The following is a 25,219-nucleotide window of genomic DNA, read 5'->3' as shown; positions in this document are numbered from 1 at the left end:
GGTTAGGGTACGTGTTAGGGTTAGGGTAGTTATTAAACCTATCCCACTCTCTAGATACCCGTTAGCACGTAAAGGAATATTATTTGGGGGTCCAGCCATGTAGAAGAGTTTAGACACTAGGCTAAGATAAGGAACACACACATTATAAAGAAATCACATTCGGATTCTCTTTTTAAGCTGTTCCTTAAAACACTAGTGCTTAGGAAATCTATTGGAGGCAGAAGCAGTCAAGGTTAGCCTAGGGTTAGGGTTAGGCTTAGGGTTAGGCGTAGGGTACGGCTTAGGTTACGGGTTCTGGGAGGGCTTCGGGTACGGCGTAGGGTATGGGTTAGGGTTAGGGCTCGGTTTAAGGTACGGTTTAGGTTTAGGGTACGTGTTAGGGTTAGGGTAGGGGTTAGGGTTAGTGTACGCGTTAGAGTTAGGGTAGTTATTAAACCTATCCCACTCTCTAGACACACCTTAGCAGGTAAAGGAATATTATTTGGGGGTCCACCCATGGAGAAGAGTTTAGACACCAAGATAATATAAGGAACACACACATTATAAAGAAATCACATTAGGATTCTCTTTTTAAGCTGTTCCTTAAAACACTAGTGCTTAGGAAATCTATTGGAGGCAGAAGCAGTCAAGGGTAGCCTAGGGTTAGGGTTAGTCTTAGGGTTAGGCTTAGTGTACGGCTTAAGGTACGGGTTCGGGGAGGGCTTCGGGTACGGTGTAGGGTATGGGTTAGGTTAGGGTTAGGGTTAGTGTTAGCGCTCGGTTTAGTGTACAGCTTAGGATTAGGGTACGTGTTAGGGTTAGGGTAGGGGTAGGGTTAAGGTACGCATTAGGGTTAGGGTAGTTATTAAACCTATCCCACTCTCTAGATATCCCTTAGCACGTAAAGGAATATTATTTGGGGGTCCAGCCATGGAGAAGAGTTTAGACACTAGGCTAAGATAAGGAACACACCCTTTATAAAGAAATCACATTAGGATTCTCTTTTTAAGCTGTTCCTTAAAACACTAGTGCTTAGGAAATCTATTGGAGGCAGAAGCAGTCAAGGTTAGCCTAGGGTTAGGGTTAGGCTTAGGGTACGGCTTAGGGTACGGGTTAGGGTACGGGTTCGGGTAGGGCTTCGGGTACGGCGTAGGGTATGGGTTAGGGTTAGGGTTTGGGTTAGTGTTAGGGTTAGGGCTCGGTTTAGGGTACGGTTTAGGATTAGGGTACGTGTTAGGGTTAGGGTAGGGGTTAGGGTTAGGGTACGCGTTAGGGTTAGGGTAGTTATTAAACCTATCCCACTCTCTAGATACCCCTTAGCACGTAAAGGAATATTATTTGGCGGTCCAGCCATGGAGAAGAGTTTAGACACTAGGATAAGATAAGGAACACACCCATTAGAAAGAAATCACATTAGGATTCTCTTTTTAAGCTGTTCCTTAAAACACTAGTGCTTAGTAAATCCATTGGAGGCAGAAGCAGTCAAGTGTAGCCTAGGGTTAGGTTTAGGCTTAGGGTACCGCTTAGGGTACGGCTTAGGGTACGGGTTTGGGGAGGGCTTTGGGTACGGCGTAGGGTATGGGTTAGGGTTAGGGTTAGTGTTAGGCTTAGGGCTCGATTTAGGGTATAGGTTAGGATTAGGGTACGTGTTAGGGTTAGGGTAGGGGTTAGGGTTAGGGTACGTGTCAGGGTTAGGGTAGTTATTAAACCTATCCCACTCTCTAGATACCCCTTAGCACGTAAAGGAATATTATTTGGAGGTCCACCCATGGAGAAGAGTTTAGACCCTTGGATAAGATAAGGAACACACCCTTTATAAAGAAATCACATTAGGATTCTCTTTTTAAGCTGTTCCTTAAAACACTAGTGCTTAGGAAATCTATTGGAGGCAGAAGCAGTCAAGGGTAGCCTAGGGTTAGGGTTAGGCTTAGGGTTAGGGTTAGGGTACGGCTTAGGGTACGGGTTCGGGGAGGGCTTCGGGTACGGCGTAGGGTATGGGTTAGGGTTAGTGTTAGGGTTAGTGTTAGGGTTAAGGCTCGGTTTAGGGTACGTGTTAGTGTTAGGGTAGGGGTTAGGTTTAGGATACGCGTTAGAGTTAGGGTAGTTATTAAACCTATCCCACTGTCTAGATACACCTTAGCACGTAAAGGAATATTATTTGGGGGTCCAGCCATGGAGAAGAGTTTAGACACTAGGATAAGATAAGGAAGACACCCTTTATAAAGAAATCACATTAGGATTCTCTTTTTAAGCTGTTCCTTAAAACACTAGTGCTTAGGAAATCTATTGGAGGCAGAAGCAGTCAAGGTTAGCCTAGGGTTAGGGTTAGGCTTAGGGTTAGGCGTAGGGTACGGCTTAGGGTACGGGTTCGGGGAGGGCTTCGGGTACGGCGTAGGGTATGGGTTAGGGTTAGGGTTTGGGTTAGTGTTAGGGTTAGGGCTCGGTTTAGGGTACGGTTTAGGATTAGGGCATTGTTAGGGTTAGGGTAGGGGTTAGGGTTAGGGTACGCGTTAGGGTTAGGGTAGTTATTAAACCTGTCCCACTCTCTAGATACCCCTTAACACATAAAGGAATATTATTTGGAGGTCCAGCCATGGAGAAGAGTTTAGATAGTAGGATAAGATAAGGAACACACCCATTATAAAGATATCACATTAGGATTCTCTTTTTAAGCTGTTCCTTAAAACACTAGTGCTTAGGAAATCTATTGGAGGCAGAAGCAGTCAAGGGTAGCCTAGGGTTAGTGTTAGGCTGAGGGTTAGGGTTAGGGTACGGCTTAGGTTACGGGTTCGGGGAGGGCTTCGGATACGGCGTAGAGTATGGGTTAGGGTTAGGGTTAGTGTTAGTGTTAGGGTTAGGGCTCGGTTTAGGGTACGTGTTAGGGTTAGGGTAGGGGTTAGGGATAGGGTACGCGTTAGAGTTAGGGTAGTTATTAAACCTATCCCACTCTCTAGATACACCTTAGCAGGTAAAGGAATATTATTTGGGCGTCCAGCCATGGAGAAGAGTTTAGACACTAGGATAAGATAAGGAACACACCCATTATAAAGAAATCACATTAGGATTCTCTTTTTAAGCTGTTCCTTAAAACACTAGTGCTTAGGAAATCTATTGGAGGCAGAAGCAGTCAAGGGTAGCCTAGGGTTAGGTTTAGGCTTAGGGTACGGCTTAGGGTACGGCTTAGGGTACGGGTTCGGGGAGGGCTTTGGGTACGGCGTAGGGTATGGGTTAGGGTTAGGGTTAGGGTTAGTGTTAGGGTTAGGGCTCGATATAGGTTATTGGTTAGGATTAGGTTACGTGTTAGGCTTAGGGTAGGGGTTAGGGTTAGGTTACGTGTTAGAGTTAGGGTAGTTATTAAACCTATCCCACTCTCTAGATACACCTTAGCAAGTAGAGGAATATTATTTGGAGGTCCAGCCATGGAGAAGAGTTTAGACACTAGGATAAGATAAGGAACACACCCATTATAAAGAAATCACATTAGGATTCTCTTTTTAAGCAGTTCCTTAAAACACTAGTGCTTAGGAAATATATTGGAGGCAGAAGCAGTCAAGGGTAGCCTTGTGTTAGGGTTAGGCTTAGGGTTAGGGTTAGGGTACGGCTTAGGGTACGGGTTTGGGGAGGGCTTCGGTTATGGCGTAGGGTATGGGTTAGGGTTAGTGTTAGGGTTAGGGCTCGGTTTAGGGTACGTGTTAGGGTTAGGGTAGGGGTTAGGGTTAGGATACGCGTTAGAGTTAGGGTAGTTATTAAACCTATCCCACTCTCTAGAAACAACTTAGCACGTAAAGGAATATTATTTGGGGATCCAGCCATGGAGAAGAGTTTAGACACTAGGATAAGATAAGGAACACAAACATTATAAAGAAATCACATCAGGATTCTCTTTTTAAGCTGTTCCTTAAAACACTAGTGCTTAGGAAATCTATTGGAGGCAGAAGCAGTCAAGTGTAGCCTAGGGTTAGGGTTAGGCTTAGGGTTAGGGTTAGGGTACGGCTTAGTGTACGGGTTCTGGGAGGGGTTCGGTTATGGCATAGGGTATGGGTTAGGGTTAGGTTTAGGGTTAGTGTTAGGGTTAGGGCTCGGTTTAGGGTATGGGTTAGGATTAGGGTACGTGTCAGGGTTAGGGTAGTGGTTAGGGTTAGTGTACGTGTTAGGGTTAGGGTAGTGATTAAACCTATCCCACTCTCTAGATACCCATTAGCACGTAAAGGAATATTATTTGGGGGTCCAGCCATGGAGAAAAGTTTAGACACTAGGATAAGATAAGGAATATACCCATTATAAAGAAATCACATTAGGATTCTCTTTTTAAGCTGTTCCTTAAAACACTAGTGCTTAGGAAATCTATTGGAGGCAGAAGCAGTCAAGGGTAGCCTAGGGTTAGGGTTAGGCTTAGGATTAGGCTTAGGGTACGGCTTAGGGTACGGGTTCGGGGAGGGCTTCGGGTACGGCGTAGGGTATGGGTTAGGCTTAGGGTTAGGGTTAGTGTTAGGGTTAGGGCTCGGTTTAGTGTACGTGTTTGGGTTAGGGTAGGGGTTAGGGTTAGGATACCCGTTAGAGTTAGGGTAGTTATTAAACCTATCCCACTCTCTAGATACACCTTAGCAGGTAAAGGAATATTATTTGGGGTCCAGCCATGGAGAAGAGTTTAGACACTAGGATAAGATAAGGAACACACCCATTATAAAGAAATCACATTAGGATTCCTTTTTAAGCTGTTCCTTAAAACACTAGTGCTTAGTAAATCTATTGGAGGCAGAAGCAGTCAAGGGTAGCCTAGGGTTAGGGTTAGGCTTAGGGTTAGGGTTAGGGTACGGCTTAGGGTACGGGTTCGGGGAGGGCTTCGGGTATGGCGTAGGGTATGGGTTAGGGTTAGTGTTAGGGTTAGTGTTAGGGTTAGGGCTCGGTGTAGGGTACGGTTTAGGTTTAGTGTACGTGTTAGGGTTATGGTAGGGTTTAGGGTTAGGGTACGTGTTAGGGTTAGGGTAGTTATTAAACCTATCCCACTCTCTAGATACCCCTTAGCACGTAAAGGAATATTATTTGGGGGTCCTGCCATGGAGAAGAGTTTAGACACTAGGCTAAGATAAGGAACACACCCTTTATAAAGAAATCACATAAGGATTCTCTTTTTAAGCTGTTCCTTAAAACACTACTGCTTAGGAAATCTATTGGAGGCAGAAGCAGTCAAGGGTAGCCTAGGGTTAGGTTTAGGCTTAGGGTTAGGCTAAGGGTACGGCTTAGGGTACGGGTTCGGGGAAGGCTTCGGGTACGGCGTAGGGTATGGGATAGGTTTAGGGTTAGGGTTAGTGTTAGGGTTAGGGCTCGGTTTAGGGTTCGGTTTAGGTTTATGGTACGTGTTAGGGTTAGGGTAGGGGTTAGGGTTAGGGTACGTGTTAGGGTTTGGGTAGTTATTAAACCTATCCCACTCTCTAGATACCCGTTAGAACGTAAAGGAATATTATTTGGGGGTCCATCCATGGAGAAGAGTTTAGACACTAGGCTAAAATAAGGAACACACCCTTTATAAAGAAATCACATTATGATTCTCTTTTTAAGCTGTTCCTTAAAACACTAGTGCTTAGGAAATCTATTGGAGGCAGAAGCAGTCAAGGGTAGCCTAGGGTTAGGGTTAGGCTTAGGGTTAGGCTTAGGATACGGCTTAGGGTACGGGTTCGGGGAGGGCTTCGGGTACGGTGTAGGGTATGGGTTAGGGTTAGGGTTAGGGTTAATGTTAGTGTTAGGGCTCGGTTTAATGTACGGCTTAAGATTAGGGTACGTGTTACGGTTAGGGTAGGGGTTAGGGGCTGGGTACGCATTAGGGTTAGGGTAGTTATTAAACCTATCCCACTCTCTAGATACCCCTTAGCACGTAAAGGAATATTATTTGGGGGTCCAGCCATGGAGAAAAGTTTAGACACTAGGATAAGATAAGGAATATACCAATTATAAAGAAATCACATTAGGATTCTCTTTTTAAGCTGTTCCTTAAAACACTAGTGCTTAGGAAATCTATTGGAGGCAGAAGCAGTCAAGGGTAGCCTAGGGTTAGGGTTAGGCTTAGGATTAGGCTTAGGGTACGGCTTAGGGTACGGTATCGGGGAGGGCTTCGGGTACGGCGTAGGGTATGGGTTAGGCTTAGGTTTAGGGTTAGTGTTAGGGTTAGGGCTCGGTTTAGTGTACGTGTTAGGGTTAGGGTAGGGGTTAGGGTTAGGATACCCGTTAGAGTTAGGGTAGTTAGTAAACCTATCCCACTCTCTAGATACACCTTAGCACGTAAAGAAATATTATTTGGGGGTCCAGCCATGGAGAAGAGTTTAGACACTAGGATAAGATAAGGAACACACCCATTATAAAGAAATCACATTAGGATTCACTTTTTAAGCTGTTCCTTAAAACACTAGTGCTTAGTAAATCTATTGGAGGCAGAAGCAGTCAAGGGTAACCTAGGGTTAGTGTTAGGCTTAGGGTTAGGGTTAGGGTACGGCTTAGGGTACGGGTTCGGGGAGGGCTTCGGGTACGGCGTAGGGTATGGGTTAGGGTTAGGGTTAGTGTTAGGGTTAGGGCTCGGTTTAGGGTACGTGTTAGGGTTAGGGTAGGGGTTAGGGTTAGGATACGCGTTAGAGTTAGGGTAGTTATTAAACCTATCCCACTCTCTAGATACACCTTAGCACGTAAAGGAATATTATTTGGGGGTCCAGCCATGGAGAAGAGTTTAGACACTAGGATAAGATAAGGAACACAAACATTATAAAGAAACCACATTAGGATTCTCTTTTTAAGCTGTTCCTTTAAACACTAGTGCTTAGGAAATTTATTGGAGGCAGAAGCAGTCAAGGGTAGCCTAGGGTTAGGGTTAGGCTTAGGGTTAGGGTTAGGGTACGGCTTAGGTTATTGGTTCGGGGAGGGGTTCGGGCATGGCGTAGGGTATGGGTTAGGGTTAGGGTTAGTGTTAGGGTTAGGGCTCGGTTTAGGATACGGTTTAGGATTAGGGTACGTGTTAGGGTTAGGGTAGGGGTTAGGGTTAGGGTATGTGTTAGGGTTAGGGTTATTAAACCTATCCCACTCTCTAGATACCCCTTAGCACGTAAAGGAATATTATTTGGGGGTCCTGCCATGGAGAAGAGTTTAGACACTAGGCTAAGATAAGGAACACACCCTTTATAAAGAAATCACATAAGGATTCTCTTTCTAAGCTGTTCCTTAAAACACTACTGCTTAGGAAATCTATTGGAGGCAGAAGCAGTCAAGGGTAGCCTAGGGTTAGGTTTAGGCTTAGGGTTAGGCGTAGGGTACGGCTTAGGGTACGGGTTCTGGGAGGGCTTCGGGTACGGCGTAGGGTATGGGTTAGGGTTAGGGTTTGGGTTAGGTTTATGGCTCGGTTTAGGGTACGGTTTGGGATTAGGGTACGTGTTAGGGTTAGGGTAGGTGTTAGGGTTAGGGTAGGGGTTAGGGTTAGGGTTATTAAACCTATCCCACTCTCTAGATACCCCTTAGCACGTAAAGGAATATTATTTGGGGATACAGCCATGGAGAAGATTTTAGACACTAGGATAAGATAAGGAAGACACACATTATAAAGAAATCACATTAGGATTCTCTTTTTAAGCTGTTCCTTAAAACACTAGTGCTTAGGAAATCTATTGGAGGCAGAAGCAGTCAAGGTTAGCCTAGTGTTAGGGTTAGGCTTAGGGGTAGGGTAAGGGTACGGCTTAGGGTACGGGTTCGGGGAGGGCTTCGCGTACGGCGTAGGGTATGGTTTAGGGTTAGGGCTCGGTTTAAGGTACGGTTTAGGTTTAGGGTACGTGTTAGGGTTAGGGTAGGGGTTAGGGTTAGGGTACGCGTTAGAGTTAGGGTAGTTATTAAACCTAACCCACTCTCTAGATACACCTTAGCAGGTAAAGGAATATTATTTGGGGGTCCACCCATGGAGAAGAGTTTAGACACCACGATAATATAAGGAACACACACATTATAAAGAAATCACATTAGGATTCTCTTTTTAAGCTGTTCCTTAAAACACTAGTGCTTAGGAAATCTATTGGAGGCAGAAGCAGTCAAGGGTAGCCTGGGTTAGGGTTAGTCTTAGGGTTAGGCTTAGTGTACGGCTTAAGGTACGGGTTCGGGGAGGGCTTCGGGTACGGTGTAGGGTATGGGTTAGGTTAGGGTTAGGGTTAGTGTTAGTGTTAGCGCTCGGTTTAGTGTACAGCTTAGGATTAGGGTACGTGTTAGGGTTAGGGTAGGGGTTAGGGTTAAGGTACGCATTAGGGTTAGGGTAGTTATTAAACCTATCCCACTCTCTAGATATCCCTTAGCACGTAAAGGAATATTATTTGGGGGTCCAGCCATGGAGAAGAGTTTAGACACTAGGCTAAGATAAGGAACACACCCTTTATAAAGAAATCACATTAGGATTCTCTTTTTAAGCTGTTCCTTAAAACACTAGTGCTTAGGAAATCTATTGGAGGCAGAAGCAGTCAAGGTTAGCCTAGGGTTAGGGTTAGGCTTAGGGTTAGGCTTAGGGTACGGCTTAGGGTACGGGTTCGGGGAGGGCTTCGGGTACGGCGTAGGGTATGGGTTAGGGTAAGGGTTTGGGTTAGTGTTAGGGTTAGGGCTCGGTTTAGGGTACGGTTTAGGATTAGGGTACGTGTTAGGGTTAGGGTAGGGGTTAGGGTTAGGGTACGCGTTAGGGTTAGGGTAGTTATTAAACCTATCCCACTCTCTAGATACCCCTTAGCACATAAAGGAATATTATTTGGGGCTCCAGCCATGGAGAAGAGTTTAGACACTAGGATAAGATAAGGAACACACCCATTATAAAGAAATCACATTAGGATTCTCTTTTTAAGCTGTTCTTTAAAACACTAGTGCTTAGGAAATCTATTGGAGGCAGAAGCAGTCAAGGGTAGCCTAGGGTTAGGGTTAGGCTTAGGGTTAGGCTTAGGATACGGCTTAGGGTACGGGTTCGGGGAGGGCTTCGGGTACGGTGTAGAGTATGGGTTAGGGTTAGGGTTAGGGTTAATGTTAGTGTTAGGGCTCGGTTTAGTGTATGGCTTAGGATTAGGGTACGTGTTAGCGTTAGGGTAGGGGTTAGGGTTAGGGTACGCATTAGGGTTAGGGTAGTTATTAAACCTATCCCACTCTCTAGATACCCCTTAGCACGTAAAGGAATATTATTTGGGGTTCCAGCCATGGAGAAGAGTTTAGACACTAGGCTAAAATAAGGAACACACCCTTTATAAAGAAATCACATTAGGATTCTCTTTTTAAGCTGTTCCTTAAAACACTAGTGCTTAGGAAATCTATTAGAGGCAGAAGCAGTCAAGGGTAGCCTAGGGCTAGGGTTAGGCTTACGGTTAGGCTTAGGGTACGGCTTAGGGTACGGGTTCGGGGAGAGCTTCGGGTACGGCGTAGGGTATGGGTTAGGGTTAGGGTTAGTGTTAGGGTTAGGGCTCGGTTTAGGGTACGGGTTAGGATTAGGGTACGTGTTAGTGTTAGGGTAGGGGTTAGGGTTAGGGTACGTGTTAGGGTTAGGGTAGTTATTAAACCTATCCCACTCTCTAGATACCCCTTAGCACGTAAAGAAAATTATTTGGGGGTCCAGCCATGGAAAAGAGGTTAGACACTAGGATAAGATAAGGAACACACCCATTATAAAGAAATCACATTAGGATTCTCTTTTTAAGCTGTTCCTTAAAACACTAGTGCTTAGGAAATCTATTGGAGGCAGAAGCAGTCAAGGGTAGCCTAGGGTTAGGGTTAGGCTTAGGGTTAGGCTTAGGGTACGGCTTAGGGTATGGGTTCGGGGAGGGCTTCCAGTACCTCGTAGGTTATGGGTTAGGGTTAGGGTTAGTGTTAGGGTTAGGGCTCGGTATAGGTTATTGATTAGGATTAGAGTACGTGTTAGGGTTAGGGTGGGGGTTAGGGTTAGGGTACGCGTTAGGTATAGGGTAGTTATTAAACCTATCCCACTCTCCAGATACCCCTTAGCACGTAAAGGAATATTATTCGGAGGTCCAGCCATGGAGAAGAGTTTAGACACTAGGATAAGATAAGGAACACACACATTATAAAGAAATCACATTATGATTCTCTTTTTAAGCTGTTCCTTAAAACACTAGTGCTTAGGAAATCTATTGGAGGCAGAAGCAGTCAAGGGTAGCCTAGGGTTAGGGTTAGGCTTAGGGTTAGGCTTAGGATACGGCTTAGGGTACGGGTTCGGGGAGGGCTTTGGGTACGGCGTAGGGTATGGGTTAGGGTTAGGGTTAAGTTTAGGGTTAGGGTTAGGTCTCGGTTTAGGGTACGGGTTAGGATTAGGGTACGTGTTCGGGTTAGGGTATGCGTTAGGGTTAGGGTACGCGTTAGAGTTAGGGTAGTTATTAAACCTATCCCACACTCTAGATACCCCTTAGCACGTAAAGGAATATTATTTGGAGGTGCAGCCCTGGAGAAGAGTTTAGACACTAGGATAAGATAAGGAACACACCCTTTATAAAGAAATCACATAAGGATTCTCTTTCTAAGCTGTTCCTTAAAACACTACTGCTTAGGAAATCTATTGGAGGCAGAAGCAGTCAAGGGTAGCCTAGGGTTAGGTTTAGGCTTAGGGTTAGGCGTAGGGTACGGCTTAGGGTACGGGTTCTGGGAGGGCTTCGGGTACGGCGTAGGGTATGGGTTAGGGTTAGGGTTTGGGTTAGGTTTATGGCTCGGTTTAGGGTACGGTTTGGGATTAGGGTACGTGTTAGGGTTAGGGTAGGTGTTAGGGTTAGGGTAGGGGTTAGGGTTAGGGTTATTAAACCTATCCCACTCTCTAGATACCCCTTAGCACGTAAAGGAATATTATTTGGGGATACAGCCATGGAGAAGATTTTAGACACTAGGATAAGATAAGGAAGACACACATTATAAAGAAATCACATTAGGATTCTCTTTTTAAGCTGTTCCTTAAAACACTAGTGCTTAGGAAATCTATTGGAGGCAGAAGCAGTCAAGGTTAGCCTAGTGTTAGGGTTAGGCTTAGGGGTAGGGTAAGGGTACGGCTTAGGGTACGGGTTCGGGGAGGGCTTCGCGTACGGCGTAGGGTATGGTTTAGGGTTAGGGCTCGGTTTAAGGTACGGTTTAGGTTTAGGGTACGTGTTAGGGTTAGGGTAGGGGTTAGGGTTAGGGTACGCGTTAGAGTTAGGGTAGTTATTAAACCTAACCCACTCTCTAGATACACCTTAGCAGGTAAAGGAATATTATTTGGGGGTCCACCCATGGAGAAGAGTTTAGACACCACGATAATATAAGGAACACACACATTATAAAGAAATCACATTAGGATTCTCTTTTTAAGCTGTTCCTTAAAACACTAGTGCTTAGGAAATCTATTGGAGGCAGAAGCAGTCAAGGGTAGCCTGGGTTAGGGTTAGTCTTAGGGTTAGGCTTAGTGTACGGCTTAAGGTACGGGTTCGGGGAGGGCTTCGGGTACGGTGTAGGGTATGGGTTAGGTTAGGGTTAGGGTTAGTGTTAGTGTTAGCGCTCGGTTTAGTGTACAGCTTAGGATTAGGGTACGTGTTAGGGTTAGGGTAGGGGTTAGGGTTAAGGTACGCATTAGGGTTAGGGTAGTTATTAAACCTATCCCACTCTCTAGATATCCCTTAGCACGTAAAGGAATATTATTTGGGGGTCCAGCCATGGAGAAGAGTTTAGACACTAGGCTAAGATAAGGAACACACCCTTTATAAAGAAATCACATTAGGATTCTCTTTTTAAGCTGTTCCTTAAAACACTAGTGCTTAGGAAATCTATTGGAGGCAGAAGCAGTCAAGGTTAGCCTAGGGTTAGGGTTAGGCTTAGGGTTAGGCTTAGGGTACGGCTTAGGGTACGGGTTCGGGGAGGGCTTCGGGTACGGCGTAGGGTATGGGTTAGGGTAAGGGTTTGGGTTAGTGTTAGGGTTAGGGCTCGGTTTAGGGTACGGTTTAGGATTAGGGTACGTGTTAGGGTTAGGGTAGGGGTTAGGGTTAGGGTACGCGTTAGGGTTAGGGTAGTTATTAAACCTATCCCACTCTCTAGATACCCCTTAGCACATAAAGGAATATTATTTGGGGCTCCAGCCATGGAGAAGAGTTTAGACACTAGGATAAGATAAGGAACACACCCATTATAAAGAAATCACATTAGGATTCTCTTTTTAAGCTGTTCTTTAAAACACTAGTGCTTAGGAAATCTATTGGAGGCAGAAGCAGTCAAGGGTAGCCTAGGGTTAGGGTTAGGCTTAGGGTTAGGCTTAGGATACGGCTTAGGGTACGGGTTCGGGGAGGGCTTCGGGTACGGTGTAGAGTATGGGTTAGGGTTAGGGTTAGGGTTAATGTTAGTGTTAGGGCTCGGTTTAGTGTATGGCTTAGGATTAGGGTACGTGTTAGCGTTAGGGTAGGGGTTAGGGTTAGGGTACGCATTAGGGTTAGGGTAGTTATTAAACCTATCCCACTCTCTAGATACCCCTTAGCACGTAAAGGAATATTATTTGGGGTTCCAGCCATGGAGAAGAGTTTAGACACTAGGCTAAAATAAGGAACACACCCTTTATAAAGAAATCACATTAGGATTCTCTTTTTAAGCTGTTCCTTAAAACACTAGTGCTTAGGAAATCTATTAGAGGCAGAAGCAGTCAAGGGTAGCCTAGGGCTAGGGTTAGGCTTACGGTTAGGCTTAGGGTACGGCTTAGGGTACGGGTTCGGGGAGAGCTTCGGGTACGGCGTAGGGTATGGGTTAGGGTTAGGGTTAGTGTTAGGGTTAGGGCTCGGTTTAGGGTACGGGTTAGGATTAGGGTACGTGTTAGTGTTAGGGTAGGGGTTAGGGTTAGGGTACGTGTTAGGGTTAGGGTAGTTATTAAACCTATCCCACTCTCTAGATACCCCTTAGCACGTAAAGAAAATTATTTGGGGGTCCAGCCATGGAAAAGAGGTTAGACACTAGGATAAGATAAGGAACACACCCATTATAAAGAAATCACATTAGGATTCTCTTTTTAAGCTGTTCCTTAAAACACTAGTGCTTAGGAAATCTATTGGAGGCAGAAGCAGTCAAGGGTAGCCTAGGGTTAGGGTTAGGCTTAGGGTTAGGCTTAGGGTACGGCTTAGGGTATGGGTTCGGGGAGGGCTTCCAGTACCTCGTAGGTTATGGGTTAGGGTTAGGGTTAGTGTTAGGGTTAGGGCTCGGTATAGGTTATTGATTAGGATTAGAGTACGTGTTAGGGTTAGGGTGGGGGTTAGGGTTAGGGTACGCGTTAGGTATAGGGTAGTTATTAAACCTATCCCACTCTCCAGATACCCCTTAGCACGTAAAGGAATATTATTCGGAGGTCCAGCCATGGAGAAGAGTTTAGACACTAGGATAAGATAAGGAACACACACATTATAAAGAAATCACATTATGATTCTCTTTTTAAGCTGTTCCTTAAAACACTAGTGCTTAGGAAATCTATTGGAGGCAGAAGCAGTCAAGGGTAGCCTAGGGTTAGGGTTAGGCTTAGGGTTAGGCTTAGGATACGGCTTAGGGTACGGGTTCGGGGAGGGCTTTGGGTACGGCGTAGGGTATGGGTTAGGGTTAGGGTTAAGTTTAGGGTTAGGGTTAGGTCTCGGTTTAGGGTACGGGTTAGGATTAGGGTACGTGTTCGGGTTAGGGTATGCGTTAGGGTTAGGGTACGCGTTAGAGTTAGGGTAGTTATTAAACCTATCCCACACTCTAGATACCCCTTAGCACGTAAAGGAATATTATTTGGAGGTGCAGCCCTGGAGAAGAGTTTAGACACTAGGATAAGATAAGGAACACACACATTATAAAGAAATCACATTAGGATTCTCTTTTTAAGCTGTTCCTTAAAACACTAGTGCTTAGCAAATCTATTGGAGGCAGAATCAGTCAAGCGTAGGCTAGGGTTAGGTTTAGGCTTAGGGTTAGGCTTAGGATACGGCTTAGGGTACGGGTTCGGGGAGGGCTTCCGGTACGGTGTAGGGTATGGGTTAGGGTTAGGGTTAGGGTTAATGTTAGTGTTAGGGCTCGGTTTAGTGTACGGCTTAGGATTAGGGTACGTGTTAGGGTTAGGGTAGGGGTTAGGGTGAGGGTACGCATTAGGGTTAGGGTAGTTATTAAACCTATCCCACTCTCTAGATACCCCTTAGCACGTAAAGGAATATTATTTGGGGTTCCAGCCATGGAGAAGAGTTTAGACACTAGGCTAAGATAAGGAACACACCCTTTCTAAAGAAATCACATTAGGATTCTCTTTTTAAGCTCTTCCTTAAAACACTAGTGCTTAGGAAATCTATTGGAGGCAGAAGCAGTCAAGGGTGGCCTAGGGTTAGGGTTAGGCTTAGGGTTAGGCTAAGGGTACGGCTTAGGGTACGGGTTCGGGGAAGGGTTCGTGTATGGCGTAGGGTATGGGTTAGGGTTAGGGTTAGGGTTAGTGTTAGGGTTAGGGCTCCGTTTAGGGTACGGTTTAGGATTAGGGTACGTGTTAGGGTTAGGGTAGGGGTTAGGGTTACGGTACGCGTTAGGTTTAGGGTAGTTATTAAACCTATCCCACTCTCTAGATACCCCTTAGCACGTAAAGGAATATTATTTGGGGGTCCAGCCATGGAGAAGAGTTTAGACACTAGGATAAGATAAGGAACACACCTATTATAAAGAAATCACATTAGGATTCTCTTTTTAAGCTGTTCCTTAAACACTAGTGCTTAGGAAATCTATTGGAGGCAGAAGCAGTCAAGGGTAGCCTAGGGTTAGGGTTAGGCTTAGGGTTAGGCTTAGGGTACGGCTTAGGGTACGGGTTCGGGGAGGGCTTCGGGTACGGCGTAGGGTATGGGTTAGGGTTAGGGTTAGGGTTAGTGTGAGGGTTAGGGTTCCGTTTAGGGTACGAGTTAGGATTAGGGTACATGTTAGGGTTAGGGTAGGCGTTAGGGTTAGGGTACGCTTTAGGGTTAGGGTAGTTATTAAACCTATCCCACTCTCTAGATACCCCTTAGCATGTAAAGCAATATTATTTGAAGGTCTATCCATGGAGAAGAGTTTAGACACTAAGATAATATAAGGAACACACACATTATAAAGAAATCACATTAGGATTCTCTTTTTAAGCTGTTCCTTAAAACACTAGTGCTTAGGAAATCTATTGGAGGCAGAAGCAGTCAAGGGTGGCCTAGGGTTAGGGTTAGGCTTAGGGTTAGGCTAAGGGTACGGCTTAGGGTACGGGTTCGGGGAAGGGTTCGTGTATGGCGTAGGGTATGGGTGAGGGTTAGGGTTAGTGTTAGGGTTAGGGCTCGGTTTAGGGTACGGGTTAGGATTAGGGTACGTGTTAGGGTTAGGGTAGGGGTTAGGGTTAGGGTACGCGTTAGGGTTAGGGTAGTTATTAAACCTATCCCACTCTCTAGATACCCCTTAGCACGTAAAGGAATATTATTTGTGGGTCCAGCCATGGAGAAGAGTTTAGACAATAGGATAAGATAAGGAACACACCCATTATAATGAAATCACTTTAGGATTATCTTTTTAAGCTGTTCCTTAAAACACTAGTGCTTAGGAAATCTATTGGAGGCAGAAGCAGTCAAGGGTAGGCTAGGGTTAGGGTTAGTCTTGGGTTAGGCTTAGGGTACGGCTTAGAGTACGGGTTCGGTGCGGGGTTCAGGTACGGCGTAGGGTATGGGTTAGGGTTAGGGTTAGGGTTAGTGTTAGGGTTAGGGCTCCGTTTAGGGTACGGGTTAGGATTAGGGTACGTGTTAGGGTTAGGGTAGGGGTTAGGGTTAGGGTACGCGTTAGGTTTAGGGTAGTTATTAAACCTATCCCACTCTCTAGATACCAATTAGCACGTAAAGGAATATTATTTGGGGGTCCAGCCATGGAGAAGAGTTTAGACACTAGGATAAGATAAGGAACACACCTATTATAAAGAAATCACATTAGGATTCTCTTTTTAAGCTGTTCCTTAAACACTAGTGCTTAGGAAATCTATTCGAGGCAGAAGCAGTCAAGGGTAGCCTAGGGTTAGGGTTAGGCTTAGGGTTAGGCTTAGGGTACGGCTTAGGGTACGGGTTCGGGGAGGGCTTCGGGTACGGCGTAGGGTATGGGTTAGGGTTAGGGTTAGGGTTAGTGTGAGGGTTAGGGTTCCGTTTAGGGTACGAGTTAGGATTAGGGTACATGTTAGGGTTAGGGTAGGCGTTAGGGTTAGGGTACGCTTTAGGGTTCGGGTAGTTATTAAACCTATCCCACTCTGTAGATACCCCTTAGCACGTAAAGGAATATTATTTGGGGGTCCAGCCATGGAGAAGAGTTTAGACACTAGGATAAGATTAGGAACACACCCATTATAAAGACATCACATTAGGATTCTCTTTTTAAGCTGTTCCTTAAAACACTAGTGCTTAGGAAATCTATTGGAGGCAGAAGCAGTCAAGGGTGGCCTAGGGTTAGGGTTAGGCTTAGGGTTAGGCTAAGGGTACGGCTTAGGGTACGGGTTCGGGGAAGGGTTCGTGTATGGCGTAGGGTATGGGTTAGGGTTAGGGTTAGGGTTAGTGTTAGGGTTAGGGCTCCGTTTAGGGTACGGTTTAGGATTAGGGTACGTGTTAGGGTTAGGGTAGGGGTTAGGGTTACGGTACGCGTTAGGTTTAGGGTAGTTATTAAACCTATCCCACTCTCTAGATACCCCTTAGCACGTAAAGGAATATTATTTGGGGGTCCAGCCATGGAGAAGAGTTTAGACACTAGGATAAGATAAGGAACACACCTATTATAAAGAAATCACATTAGGATTCTCTTTTTAAGCTGTTCCTTAAACACTAGTGCTTAGGAAATCTATTGGAGGCAGAAGCAGTCAAGGGTAGCCTAGGGTTAGGGTTAGGCTTAGGGTTAGGCTTAGGGTACGGCTTAGGGTACGGGTTCGGGGAGGGCTTCGGGTACGGCGTAGGGTATGGGTTAGGGTTAGGGTTAGGGTTAGTGTGAGGGTTAGGGTTCCGTTTAGGGTACGAGTTAGGATTAGGGTACATGTTAGGGTTAGGGTAGGCGTTAGGGTTAGGGTACGCTTTAGGGTTAGGGTAGTTATTAAACCTATCCCACTCTCTAGATACCCCTTAGCACGTAAAGCAATATTATTTGAAGGTCTATCCATGGAGAAGAGTTTAGACACTAAGATAATATAAGGAACACACACATTATAAAGAAATCACATTAGGATTCTCTTTTTAAGCTGTTCCTTAAAACACTAGTGCTTAGGAAATCTATTGGAGGCAGAAGCAGTCAAGGGTAGCCTAGGGTTAGGGTTAGGCTTAGGGTTAGGCTAAGGGTACGGCTTAGGGTACGGGTTCGGGGAAGGGTTCGTGTATGGCGTAGGGTATGGGTGAGGGTTAGGGTTAGTGTTAGGGTTAGGGCTCGGTTTAGGGTACGGGTTAGGATTAGGGTACGTGTTAGGGTTAGGGTAGGGGTTAGGGTTAGGGTACGCGTTAGGGTTAGGGTAGTTATTAAACCTATCCCACTCTCTAGATACCCCTTAGCACGTAAAGGAATATTATTTGTGGGTCCAGCCATGGAGAAGAGTTTAGACAATAGGATAAGATAAGGAACACACCCATTATAATGAAATCACTTTAGGATTATCTTTTTAAGCTGTTCCTTAAAACACTAGTGCTTAGGAAATCTATTGGAGGCAGAAGCAGTCAAGGGTAGCCTAGGGTTAGGGTGAGGCTTGGGTTAGGCTTAGGGTACGGCTTAGGGTACGGGTTCGGTGCGGGGTTCAGGTACGGCGTAGGGTATGGGTTAGAGTTAGGGTTAGGGTTAGTGTTAGGGTTAGGGCTCCGTTTAGGGTACGGGTTAGGATTAGGGTACGTGTTAGGGTTAGGGTAGGGGTTAGGGTTAGGGTACGCGTTAGGTTTAGGGTAGTTATTAAACCTATCCCACTCTCTAGATACCCCTTAGCACGTAAAGGAATATTATTTGGGGGTCCAGCCATGGAGAAGAGTTTAGACACTAGGATAAGATAAGGAACACACCTATTATAAAGAAATCACATTAGGATTCTCTTTTTAAGCTGTTCCTTAAACACTAGTGCTTAGGAAATCTATTGGAGGCAGAAGCAGTCAAGGGTAGCCTAGGGTTAGGGTTAGGCTTGGGTTAGGCTTAGGGTACGGCTTAGGGTACGGGTTCGGTGCGGGGTTCAGGTATGGCGTAGGGTAGGGGTTAGGGTTAGGGTTAGGGTTAGTGTTAGGGTTAGGGCTCCGTTTAGGGTACGGGTTAGGATTAGGGTACGTGTTAGGGTTAGGGTAGGGGTTAGGGTTAGGGTACGCGTTAGGTTTAGGGTAGTTATTAAACCTATCCCACTCTCTAGATACCCCTTAGCACGTAAAGGAATATTATTTGGGGGTCCAGCAATGGAGAAGAGTTTAGACACTAGGATAAGATAAGGATCACACCTATTATAAAGAAATCACATTAGGATTCTCTTTTTAAGCTGTTCCTTAAACACTAGTGCTTAGGAAATCTATTGGAGGCAGAAGCAGTCAAGGGTAGCCTAGGGTTAGGGTTAGGCTTAGGGTTAGACTTAGGGTACGGCTTAGGGTACGGGTTCGGGGAGGGCTTCGGGTACGGCGTAGGGTATGGGTTAGGGTTAGGGTTAGGGTTAGTGTGAGGGTTAGGGTTCCGTTTAGGGTACGAGTTAGGATTAGTGTACATGTTAGGGTTAGGGTAGGCGTTAGGGTTAGGGTACGCGTTAGGTTTAGGGTAGTTATTAAACCTATCCCACTCTCTAGATACCCCTTAGCACGTAAAGGAATATTATTTGGGGGTCCAGCCATGGAGAAGAGTTTAGACACTAGGATAAGATAAGGAACACACCCATTATAAAGAAATCACATTAGGATTCTCTTTTTAAGCTGTTCCTTAAACACTAGTGCTTAGGAAATCTATTGGAGGCAGAAGCAGTCAAGGGTAGCCTAGGGTTAGGGTTAGGCTTAGGGTTAGGCTTAGGGTACTGCTTAGGGTACGTGTTCGGGGAGGGCTTCGGGTACGGCGTAGGGTATGGGTTAGGGTAAGGGTTAGGGTTAGTGTTAGGGTTAGGGCTCGGTTTAGGGTACGGTTTAGGATTAGGGTACGTGTTAGGGTTAGGGTAGGAGTTAGGGTTAGGGTACATGTTAGGTTTACGGTAGTTATTAATCCTATCCCACTCTCTAGATACCCCTTAGCACGTAAAGGAATATTATTTGGGGTTCCAGCCATGGAGAAGAGTTTAGACACTAGGCTAAGATAAGGAACACACCCTTTATAAAGAAATCACATTAGGATTCTCTTTTTAAGCTCTTCCTTAAAACACTAGTGCTTAGGAAATCTATTGGAGGCAGAAGCAGTCAAGGGTGGCCTAGGGTTAGGGTTAGGCTTAGGGTTAGGCTAAGGGTACGGCTTAGGGTACGGGTTCGGGGAAGGGTTCGTGTATGGCGTAGGGTATGGGTGAGGGTTAGGGTTAGTGTTAGGGTTAGGGCTCGGTTTAGGGTACGGGTTAGGATTAGGGTACGTGTTAGGGTTAGGGTAGGGGTTAGGGTTAGGGTACGCGTTAGGTATAGGGTAGTTATTAAACCTATCCCACTCTCCAGATACCCCTTAGCACGTAAAGGAATATTATTCGGAGGTCCAGCCATGGAGAAGAGTTTAGACACTAGGATAAGATAAGGAACACACACATTATAAAGAAATCACATTATGATTCTCTTTTTAAGCTGTTCCTTAAAACACTAGTGCTTAGGAAATCTATTGGAGGCAGAAGCAGTCAAGGGTAGCCTAGGGTTAGGGTTAGGCTTAGGGTTAGGCTTAGGATACGGCTTAGGGTACGGGTTCGGGGAGGGCTTTGGGTACGGCGTAGGGTATGGGTTAGGGTTAGGGTTAAGTTTAGGGTTAGGGTTAGGTCTCGGTTTAGGGTACGGGTTAGGATTAGGGTACGTGTTCGGGTTAGGGTATGCGTTAGGGTTAGGGTACGCGTTAGAGTTAGGGTAGTTATTAAACCTATCCCACACTCTAGATACCCCTTAGCACGTAAAGGAATATTATTTGGAGGTGCAGCCCTGGAGAAGAGTTTAGACACTAGGATAAGATAAGGAACACACACATTATAAAGAAATCACATTAGGATTCTCTTTTTAAGCTGTTCCTTAAAACACTAGTGCTTAGCAAATCTATTGGAGGCAGAATCAGTCAAGCGTAGGCTAGGGTTAGGTTTAGGCTTAGGGTTAGGCTTAGGATACGGCTTAGGGTACGGGTTCGGGGAGGGCTTCCGGTACGGTGTAGGGTATGGGTTAGGGTTAGGGTTAGGGTTAATGTTAGTGTTAGGGCTCGGTTTAGTGTACGGCTTAGGATTAGGGTACGTGTTAGGGTTAGGGTAGGGGTTAGGGTGAGGGTACGCATTAGGGTTAGGGTAGTTATTAAACCTATCCCACTCTCTAGATACCCCTTAGCACGTAAAGGAATATTATTTGGGGTTCCAGCCATGGAGAAGAGTTTAGACACTAGGCTAAGATAAGGAACACACCCTTTCTAAAGAAATCACATTAGGATTCTCTTTTTAAGCTCTTCCTTAAAACACTAGTGCTTAGGAAATCTATTGGAGGCAGAAGCAGTCAAGGGTGGCCTAGGGTTAGGGTTAGGCTTAGGGTTAGGCTAAGGGTACGGCTTAGGGTACGGGTTCGGGGAAGGGTTCGTGTATGGCGTAGGGTATGGGTTAGGGTTAGGGTTAGGGTTAGTGTTAGGGTTAGGGCTCCGTTTAGGGTACGGTTTAGGATTAGGGTACGTGTTAGGGTTAGGGTAGGGGTTAGGGTTACGGTACGCGTTAGGTTTAGGGTAGTTATTAAACCTATCCCACTCTCTAGATACCCCTTAGCACGTAAAGGAATATTATTTGGGGGTCCAGCCATGGAGAAGAGTTTAGACACTAGGATAAGATAAGGAACACACCTATTATAAAGAAATCACATTAGGATTCTCTTTTTAAGCTGTTCCTTAAACACTAGTGCTTAGGAAATCTATTGGAGGCAGAAGCAGTCAAGGGTAGCCTAGGGTTAGGGTTAGGCTTAGGGTTAGGCTTAGGGTACGGCTTAGGGTACGGGTTCGGGGAGGGCTTCGGGTACGGCGTAGGGTATGGGTTAGGGTTAGGGTTAGGGTTAGTGTGAGGGTTAGGGTTCCGTTTAGGGTACGAGTTAGGATTAGGGTACATGTTAGGGTTAGGGTAGGCGTTAGGGTTAGGGTACGCTTTAGGGTTAGGGTAGTTATTAAACCTATCCCACTCTCTAGATACCCCTTAGCATGTAAAGCAATATTATTTGAAGGTCTATCCATGGAGAAGAGTTTAGACACTAAGATAATATAAGGAACACACACATTATAAAGAAATCACATTAGGATTCTCTTTTTAAGCTGTTTCTTAAAACACTAGTGCTTAGGAAATCTATTGGAGGCAGAAGCAGTCAAGGGTGGCCTAGGGTTAGGGTTAGGCTTAGGGTTAGGCTAAGGGTACGGCTTAGGGTACGGGTTCGGGGAAGGGTTCGTGTATGGCGTAGGGTATGGGTGAGGGTTAGGGTTAGTGTTAGGGTTAGGGCTCGGTTTAGGGTACGGGTTAGGATTAGGGTACGTGTTAGGGTTAGGGTAGGGGTTAGGGTTAGGGTACGCGTTAGGGTTAGGGTAGTTATTAAACCTATCCCACTCTCTAGATACCCCTTAGCACGTAAAGGAATATTATTTGTGGGTCCAGCCATGGAGAAGAGTTTAGACAATAGGATAAGATAAGGAACACACCCATTATAATGAAATCACTTTAGGATTATCTTTTTAAGCTGTTCCTTAAAACACTAGTGCTTAGGAAATCTATTGGAGGCAGAAGCAGTCAAGGGTAGGCTAGGGTTAGGGTTAGTCTTGGGTTAGGCTTAGGGTACGGCTTAGAGTACGGGTTCGGTGCGGGGTTCAGGTACGGCGTAGGGTATGGGTTAGGGTTAGGGTTAGGGTTAGTGTTAGGGTTAGGGCTCCGTTTAGGGTACGGGTTAGGATTAGGGTACGTGTTAGGGTTAGGGTAGGGGTTAGGGTTAGGGTACGCGTTAGGTTTAGGGTAGTTATTAAACCTATCCCACTCTCTAGATACCAATTAGCACGTAAAGGAATATTATTTGGGGGTCCAGCCATGGAGAAGAGTTTAGACACTAGGATAAGATAAGGAACACACCTATTATAAAGAAATCACATTAGGATTCTCTTTTTAAGCTGTTCCTTAAACACTAGTGCTTAGGAAATCTATTCGAGGCAGAAGCAGTCAAGGGTAGCCTAGGGTTAGGGTTAGGCTTAGGGTTAGGCTTAGGGTACGGCTTAGGGTACGGGTTCGGGGAGGGCTTCGGGTACGGCGTAGGGTATGGGTTAGGGTTAGGGTTAGGGTTAGTGTGAGGGTTAGGGTTCCGTTTAGGGTACGAGTTAGGATTAGGGTACATGTTAGGGTTAGGGTAGGCGTTAGGGTTAGGGTACGCTTTAGGGTTCGGGTAGTTATTAAACCTATCCCACTCTGTAGATACCCCTTAGCACGTAAAGGAATATTATTTGGGGGTCCAGCCATGGAGAAGAGTTTAGACACTAGGATAAGATTAGGAACACACCCATTATAAAGACATCACATTAGGATTCTCTTTTTAAGCTGTTCCTTAAAACACTAGTGCTTAGGAAATCTATTGGAGGCAGAAGCAGTCAAGGGTGGCCTAGGGTTAGGGTTAGGCTTAGGGTTAGGCTAAGGGTACGGCTTAGGGTACGGGTTCGGGGAAGGGTTCGTGTATGGCGTAGGGTATGGGTTAGGGTTAGGGTTAGGGTTAGTGTTAGGGTTAGGGCTCCGTTTAGGGTACGGTTTAGGATTAGGGTACGTGTTAGGGTTAGGGTAGGGGTTAGGGTTACGGTACGCGTTAGGTTTAGGGTAGTTATTAAACCTATCCCACTCTCTAGATACCCCTTAGCACGTAAAGGAATATTATTTGGGGGTCCAGCCATGGAGAAGAGTTTAGACACTAGGATAAGATAAGGAACACACCTATTATAAAGAAATCACATTAGGATTCTCTTTTTAAGCTGTTCCTTAAACACTAGTGCTTAGGAAATCTATTGGAGGCAGAAGCAGTCAAGGGTAGCCTAGGGTTAGGGTTAGGCTTAGGGTTAGGCTTAGGGTACGGCTTAGGGTACGGGTTCGGGGAGGGCTTCGGGTACGGCGTAGGGTATGGGTTAGGGTTAGGGTTAGGGTTAGTGTGAGGGTTAGGGTTCCGTTTAGGGTACGAGTTAGGATTAGGGTACATGTTAGGGTTAGGGTAGGCGTTAGGGTTAGGGTACGCTTTAGGGTTAGGGTAGTTATTAAACCTATCCCACTCTCTAGATACCCCTTAGCACGTAAAGCAATATTATTTGAAGGTCTATCCATGGAGAAGAGTTTAGACACTAAGATAATATAAGGAACACACACATTATAAAGAAATCACATTAGGATTCTCTTTTTAAGCTGTTCCTTAAAACACTAGTGCTTAGGAAATCTATTGGAGGCAGAAGCAGTCAAGGGTAGCCTAGGGTTAGGGTTAGGCTTAGGGTTAGGCTAAGGGTACGGCTTAGGGTACGGGTTCGGGGAAGGGTTCGTGTATGGCGTAGGGTATGGGTGAGGGTTAGGGTTAGTGTTAGGGTTAGGGCTCGGTTTAGGGTACGGGTTAGGATTAGGGTACGTGTTAGGGTTAGGGTAGGGGTTAGGGTTAGGGTACGCGTTAGGGTTAGGGTAGTTATTAAACCTATCCCACTCTCTAGATACCCCTTAGCACGTAAAGGAATATTATTTGTGGGTCCAGCCATGGAGAAGAGTTTAGACAATAGGATAAGATAAGGAACACACCCATTATAATGAAATCACTTTAGGATTATCTTTTTAAGCTGTTCCTTAAAACACTAGTGCTTAGGAAATCTATTGGAGGCAGAAGCAGTCAAGGGTAGCCTAGGGTTAGGGTGAGGCTTGGGTTAGGCTTAGGGTACGGCTTAGGGTACGGGTTCGGTGCGGGGTTCAGGTACGGCGTAGGGTATGGGTTAGAGTTAGGGTTAGGGTTAGTGTTAGGGTTAGGGCTCCGTTTAGGGTACGGGTTAGGATTAGGGTACGTGTTAGGGTTAGGGTAGGGGTTAGGGTTAGGGTACGCGTTAGGTTTAGGGTAGTTATTAAACCTATCCCACTCTCTAGATACCCCTTAGCACGTAAAGGAATATTATTTGGGGGTCCAGCCATGGAGAAGAGTTTAGACACTAGGATAAGATAAGGAACACACCTATTATAAAGAAATCACATTAGGATTCTCTTTTTAAGCTGTTCCTTAAACACTAGTGCTTAGGAAATCTATTGGAGGCAGAAGCAGTCAAGGGTAGCCTAGGGTTAGGGTTAGGCTTGGGTTAGGCTTAGGGTACGGCTTAGGGTACGGGTTCGGTGCGGGGTTCAGGTATGGCGTAGGGTAGGGGTTAGGGTTAGGGTTAGGGTTAGTGTTAGGGTTAGGGCTCCGTTTAGGGTACGGGTTAGGATTAGGGTACGTGTTAGGGTTAGGGTAGGGGTTAGGGTTAGGGTACGCGTTAGGTTTAGGGTAGTTATTAAACCTATCCCACTCTCTAGATACCCCTTAGCACGTAAAGGAATATTATTTGGGGGTCCAGCAATGGAGAAGAGTTTAGACACTAGGATAAGATAAGGATCACACCTATTATAAAGAAATCACATTAGGATTCTCTTTTTAAGCTGTTCCTTAAACACTAGTGCTTAGGAAATCTATTGGAGGCAGAAGCAGTCAAGGGTAGCCTAGGGTTAGGGTTAGGCTTAGGGTTAGACTTAGGGTACGGCTTAGGGTACGGGTTCGGGGAGGGCTTCGGGTACGGCGTAGGGTATGGGTTAGGGTTAGGGTTAGGGTTAGTGTGAGGGTTAGGGTTCCGTTTAGGGTACGAGTTAGGATTAGTGTACATGTTAGGGTTAGGGTAGGCGTTAGGGTTAGGGTACGCGTTAGGTTTAGGGTAGTTATTAAACCTATCCCACTCTCTAGATACCCCTTAGCACGTAAAGGAATATTATTTGGGGGTCCAGCCATGGAGAAGAGTTTAGACACTAGGATAAGATAAGGAACACACCCATTATAAAGAAATCACATTAGGATTCTCTTTTTAAGCTGTTCCTTAAACACTAGTGCTTAGGAAATCTATTGGAGGC

This window comes from Balaenoptera physalus, assembly GCF_965194825.1.
Source record: "Balaenoptera physalus genome assembly, chromosome: 15".
NCBI classification, from domain to species: domain Eukaryota; kingdom Metazoa; phylum Chordata; class Mammalia; order Artiodactyla; family Balaenopteridae; genus Balaenoptera; species Balaenoptera physalus.
The sequence above is the reverse complement of the archived record's forward strand: the minus strand, read 5'-3'. Positions refer to the sequence as shown.